This window comes from Akebia trifoliata, chromosome 10 (genome assembly GCF_017979445.1).
Source record: "Akebia trifoliata isolate Shusen 1 chromosome 10, ASM1797944v1, whole genome shotgun sequence".
NCBI classification, from domain to species: domain Eukaryota; kingdom Viridiplantae; phylum Streptophyta; class Magnoliopsida; order Ranunculales; family Lardizabalaceae; genus Akebia; species Akebia trifoliata.
In genome coordinates this window covers 6672383-6678384 of record NC_141384.1, presented here as the reverse complement: position 1 = coordinate 6678384, position 6002 = coordinate 6672383, and the positions used below count along the sequence as shown (strand labels likewise).

At 35.7% G+C, this 6002-nt stretch overlaps 1 long non-coding RNA gene across 4 annotated transcripts; it reads right to left on the bottom strand.

Moving 5' to 3' along the window:
• Positions 1–2518: 2518 nt before the first annotated feature.
• Positions 2519–5717, bottom strand: LOC147392995 (uncharacterized). Of its 4 annotated transcripts, none has more exons than XR_015182417.1 (6): positions 5291–5717; positions 4773–4910; positions 4368–4421; positions 4080–4265; positions 3842–3960; positions 2519–3067 (listed from the first exon to the last, which is right to left on the bottom strand). It is a non-coding gene; the product is annotated as an uncharacterized LOC147392995 (long non-coding RNA). The 4 variants fall into 4 exon arrangements; XR_015182416.1 differs by having other exon boundaries at positions 4068–4265; positions 5291–5714; XR_015182414.1 differs by lacking the exon at positions 3842–3960 and having other exon boundaries at positions 4068–4265; positions 5291–5712.
• Positions 5718–6002: the final 285 nt, after the last annotated feature.

The window sequence follows — 6002 nt, the reverse complement described above, 5'->3', positions numbered from 1 at the left end:
AACCAAGAAGTCGAGTTTTAGGTCAAGAATGAATCCCCTGCTCACTAAACCATGACGATGAATTACTATTATCATATGGATGTAGAATATATCTTGTTATCTGACCTACAGACTCGCAAATACATGATCCAACAAGAAAAAAAAATGCTAATAATCTTCATTCATACTCCATATGTAGTTTTATCGTAGTTTTTGGGCTTATGAGTGCTTTCACATGTGTTTTAAAACCATTCCTATAGCTGATGAAATTTTTTTCTATATTTCCATCAATTTCATGACTATTCTAAGAAATTGGGAGGTAAGTATATTATACACGTACTAACCAGAGATAACCTATGTTGTTGGTAGGTTAAGTAGATACACCAACAACCAAGATACGATCACCGAGAGGGCTTAATTGGGGGTGTTGAGAAATTTAAAAATACTTTGAATAAGACCTAGATAGTGTAAGATTTTCCATTGTACTTTTAAGAGTAAAGCAATACTAATTAGATTTCAAACTCTGCCGGAGTTGAGATGATCAGTTGCCTACTGTCTTTGGGAAAACTCAGATTTCTTATTCAGAAATCATATTCTCAATGGGTCAGACAAAACATTGTATGATGTGTATTCATCCATATAGACTACAAGAATGAACATTCACTAGACCAATCTTTCGATGCGGTCATTATGACGGTGAGTAAACTTGCTCTATGGAAAATTTCAAGTTTAATAATAGTGTAATAAAAATATAAAAAAATTACCAATTATCTTTTTTAGATTTTTTAGAATAGCATAAAATTTTAGTTTCAGATAATTCAATTTAATAAGTGATACAGTAACTTGAACCAAACTTTTGTAATGTTTGAGGATGGAATGTGGCAACAATTGAAGTTATTTAATAGTTTTTTGTTTGAGTCGTAGGACGGTGATAGTCTTTTATAATGCTGGAGTTGTTTGAAAGTGTTATAATCCTTTTTAATGTCGAGGTAATAACTTGAACCAGACTTTTGTAATGCTTGAATCGTGTGTTTTAATATCTTTAATTGGGGCGTGATAAGTAAAAGTTGGGGTGCCAATAGCAGCTCTCAAACTTTCGGTTTCTAGTAAATCTGCTCCAAACACATTTTCAATGGGTGTCCTGCAAGGAGAAAGAACTGCCCACTGTTAAGATCAATGCCGCTGATGTGGACATTATTTCAAATGAGCTAGAGGTTAGTATGTCTTGCCATCTTACTGTTATACTTGGCGTGCTTTCGTCAACATAGCTGTGGGAATGGAAGCAAGTATCCAATTATGAATTAGTAGGCTAATATAGACATGTGTATGAACCTCAATGACATTCTTGACTTTCAGGTATTTGAGAAGAAGGCAAAGGCATGGTATGCCTCCAAGGGAAATATCCCTTACTTCGAGATTTTCTGCAAAAGAAGGTTTCAATGTGGAAGCAGCTTTTGAGTGCATAGCAAGGAGTGTTCAGGTTGACAACAAAGATCCTCGGGTTGTGAATGTTAAGTGTTTGGTTGCAGTATTAATTTGTTTTGGGATGGAACGACAACTACATTTTCTCCTCTTCCATTCATTATTACCCTGATAAATTCAAGGAACTTTATTAAGGTTCTATGTGTATTGCAAGTGGTCGAAATGAGAGAAACTTTGCTAAGGCTTTGAATTATTGTTTTTTGCCCCAATGTTGTATTAAGATCGTGCCTCATTTGCTTATTTATCGTACATATCTTTAGTATTGTACTCTAATTCAAAGCCTCTTTTTCTTCCATGTGGTCTACACCTAATCCATTTTTGAGAAATTCATCCTGAAAGAACAAAATCATGTTACTGCAAGTGAAACAAAACAAATGCTTATTTGAATAGGGAAATGCTAGCCTGACTAACAGGTTGACGTGCTCTGTCAGCATGACTGTTGGGATGCAAGGATTCCTTGGAAAAGTGTATTAATCCTTAGAAGATTGGAATTATCTCAATGAAATATGTGTTTTTTTCTCAAATTGTAAGGGTTATGTTGATGGAGAGCCCCAAGCAACTAGACCTTCTTTATGGTGGGATTTTATATTATTTAAAGTAGCAACAAAGGAAAGTCAATTATGGTCTTATGCCTTGTTGACTGTTGGTATCCTTTGATAAAGGGATATTTTCTTTGGAGATAAGTGCTGATGATAATTTATATACCTACTGACTTGTTGAAATTCAAAAAATTCCAGGTTCGTTTGTGTTGAGACTGCCAAGATTATATACACGCACAGATCCTCTCAAGGAACATTTCAAATCCCATGAAAACAAAAGTGCAGTGGATCTCTTTTTACTAATAAAACTCTTTTAAGACATTATCAAGTCTTGAGTGACAACCTAGGCTACCTTAAAATTTAAAATGCATGAAACAGGGAAGGTTAATTGCAGCTCTTTGATTCACCAGAAACCAAAAAATACATTTTATATTGATCACTCTTTATATATCTTTCACTATAATCACAAAATCAGAATACAGGTTTAACACGACAGGGGAAAACTTCGGAAAAAATGATGAAATATAAAAAATAAAATATTTATTAAAAATTATGAAAAAGTACATATATCTATGGGTTACTTCATCCCCATATGCAAACAAGGGGTTACAATTATCCATGTTTACAATTGCAGACTTAGTCAATCGAACATCATTTACATTGGCAGATGCATATCCCAAGTTCTGATAACTGTTGCCACCAACCCTCTTAATAACAACATGAGAACCAAGTACTCCTTGTCCACGGACAGTGGGTGAAGGTTGAGAACCAATAATGTTGTTAGATGCTTGAACTTTCGGACGAAATGAAGCAATAATGTCATCACTACACTGAGACTTAGCAAGGGATATGCATACACTTGATTCTCCATCTCAGGGACTTGGAATGGCCTTCAGTCAAAATCAGTAGCAGAAATGTTAGGTCCAGACTTCCAATAACTCATTACAAATGAGCCTAAAATGAGTGGCAAGAGAGTGTATGGTATGAACAGGGTGGCATATCAAACCATTCATTTATTCCATTGGCTTGGCTGTTTGCCGCATATCGAACACCAAAAGTGTGCCATTCTGCAAATATTTAAAAAATTGAGTCAATTAAAAAATTGAGTTCATTACACCATCTTTAACAAAAGGAAGGAAACATTAAAAATAAAACATTTTTTCCTTTCTTTAGTAAAACCACAGAAAGCGTCATCATAATTTAGACCATGCTTTAAAGTCATGGTTGAAAAATGAGATTTCACTGTGGTGACAAACCTCCAATATCTCATTCGAACACACCCCAGGACATCCCGAAACTAAATTTTGATCCATGGCTCCAAAACTAGGAAGAAGAAAGAAGATGTACTCATACATTTATCAATTGTATGAGCTGGACAAAGGGATAGACATCTAAGAAATTTTGTAACTTAAGTTCTGGCCATGTTATAAGCTCCTGTAGCAGATCCTAATACCCAACAAGCATATTTTGGATTACATATTTGAAATCCAAAATTTAATATTTTAATCTAGTGGCTTCTCATTGATAACATTATTACAAACATTGTTAACCGCAGCTTAGTATTATGGCGTACAGAACAAAACAAAATGGACAACAAAAACTAAATCCAAGATTCACAATTTAGGGAAGCAACATGACCAGCCTCAACATGATCTTATGCTGAGCTTTTCCTAGCCCAGGGTTAGGCTTGGGCTGAGATTTCAGAATGTGGCTGAAATTTCAGACTCAACCCACCTCAACGCAATGTGTCTATTCTGCCACAATTTTCCCATTTGAGCAAAAATCAGTCAATTGATAGTTTTTAAAGCTTCTAACCATAGGATGCAAGGAAGGATAATTACACTATGTAAGCATCATATATAATACATATATGTTTTGTGCTTGGGGTTGGTGATGATCAGCTTTGGTTGGCCCCTGTTTGGTGATGATCAACTTTGGTTGGCCCCCAAGCTCCCCTATGCTGCACCCCAATCCCAACAAAATATGCTCACAAGAAATAAGACACACATAACACAACCCAAGAAAAAGAACCCAGATAAATAGGAGAGAGAGACACTAGAAACTAACTTAGAAGGTAACCTGGAATTCACCAATGCCAGGATATCTCCACCTCTGCTTTACAGGATATGCTGGGTACTGTAGCTCTCCACATGGACCCAATCCAAAGAATTTCCTGAGCGTGCACTCTGCAGCCATTCTACTCTCCAAAACAACACGATCTCTATATTCATTGATTTGGATGTGTGACTGGACATAGTAGTGGACCTAACATGAAAGATATATCTATGTAGACATTAAACCAAGTTGCCTTTTAATTAAGATATAGAGAAAAACATGAAAGGAACTTGGAAACATCAGAATCCTTACAGAAGCTTTATCAAATGTGCTCTGCCCTACACCAACAGCAATAACAGGAAGGCCCTGGAAAAAAAAAAAAGAGGATGACAATTTTAAGTTGCAGTGCATGAGAGAGTATTACACTATTTTTCACCCACCCACTATGGCTTGACTAACATCAACAACATTGCAATAATCAGAATATTTTAGTTTTTTTTTTAAAGAGTATTACACTATTTTTCCTCCTAATTGCAATAATCAGAAATATTTTGTAACAGTCACTGCTTTTAATCACATAATCAATCAAGAATGATTAAATGAAAAAAAATAAAAAATTTAAAATAAGAACTGAAACAATTCACAATGTAGAAAAAGCAAATCATATATGTAAACCTAAATACATGAAAGAATAGAAAGAGTCATCTTATTCCATACCTCTGAGTGTCGAATTGGTTAAACCCTTGGTTATTAGAATGCAAAGAACCCTTCCTCGATTTCTCCAAAGTACTTTGCTGCCGATGGAGAGCATAAACAGCCCTCAAACAGAGTTCATGATCGGAATAAAAAAAAGTCCTAAATAATTCACAAAGTTAAGCATTTAGACAATTTTAAAATGGGGTTTCACATGGATAATAATTAAGGATTTAATTTAAACACTAGAACTACAATCTTCTCAAATAATTCTTACTAAAATCACAATAAATAAATAAAAAAAACTACTGATTTAATCCAAAAAAATTTAATCGAAAATAAATCCTAAATAATTCCTGATTTATTGTCTTCGAAAAATCGGAAACTAAAATCACAATAAATAAAATCGAAAATCAAATCACAATAATTCCAGCTTTTTTTGACTTCACGAATGAATAAATTATTCATGTTCATAGAATAATAATTACAGTGTATGAGAAATCACAATAAAAAAAATTAAAAAAAAAAAAAAAAAAACTTACAGTTCTGTCGAAGCATTCGAAGGTTTCAGCGATGAATAGGGCGAGAGAGAGAGAGAGAGAGAGGCAGCGAGAGTGAATGAGAGAGGCAGAGAGAGTGAGAGAGAGAGGCAGCGAGAGTGAGCCGTTCGTGCGAGGGTTTCAGTGCGAGAGCGAGCCGTTCGTGCGAAGGTTTCAGCGAGGAATAGGGCGAGCGAGCGAGAGAGAGAATGATGAGAGTGAGAGAGAGAGAGAGTGAGAGAGAGGGCGAGAGTGAGAGAGAGGGTGAGTGCGAGTGAGAGAGATCGAAGAGAGGAGAGAGTTCAGAGTTCGAAGAAAGAGAGAGAACAGAGAGTTCTGTTCTCTCTGTTTTAAAGAGAAGAGGGAGGAAGCATGAAATACCCACTTCTTAAAGGATGGCGCTGTAATATGCAACTTTTTTTATAACGCGTGAAATTAAATCGCGACCGTTGGATCACGTTATATCTAACGGTCCGAAAATGTTTGCCAAACAGTTCGTCAATCCGTTAGCCCGCGAACGCTCCCCTATATATATAGGGTCCCTTTTAGCAACAAACATTTTGACAAACATTTTGGCAAAACATTTTTCAAAACATGGGTTAGAGGTTTTGGAATGGGCTGATTTTTGGTGAGGATGATCTCTACGGTGAGGAGATCATCCTCATCAAAAATCAGCCCATTCCAAAACTTCTAGCCCCATGTTAACAGGTTGAAA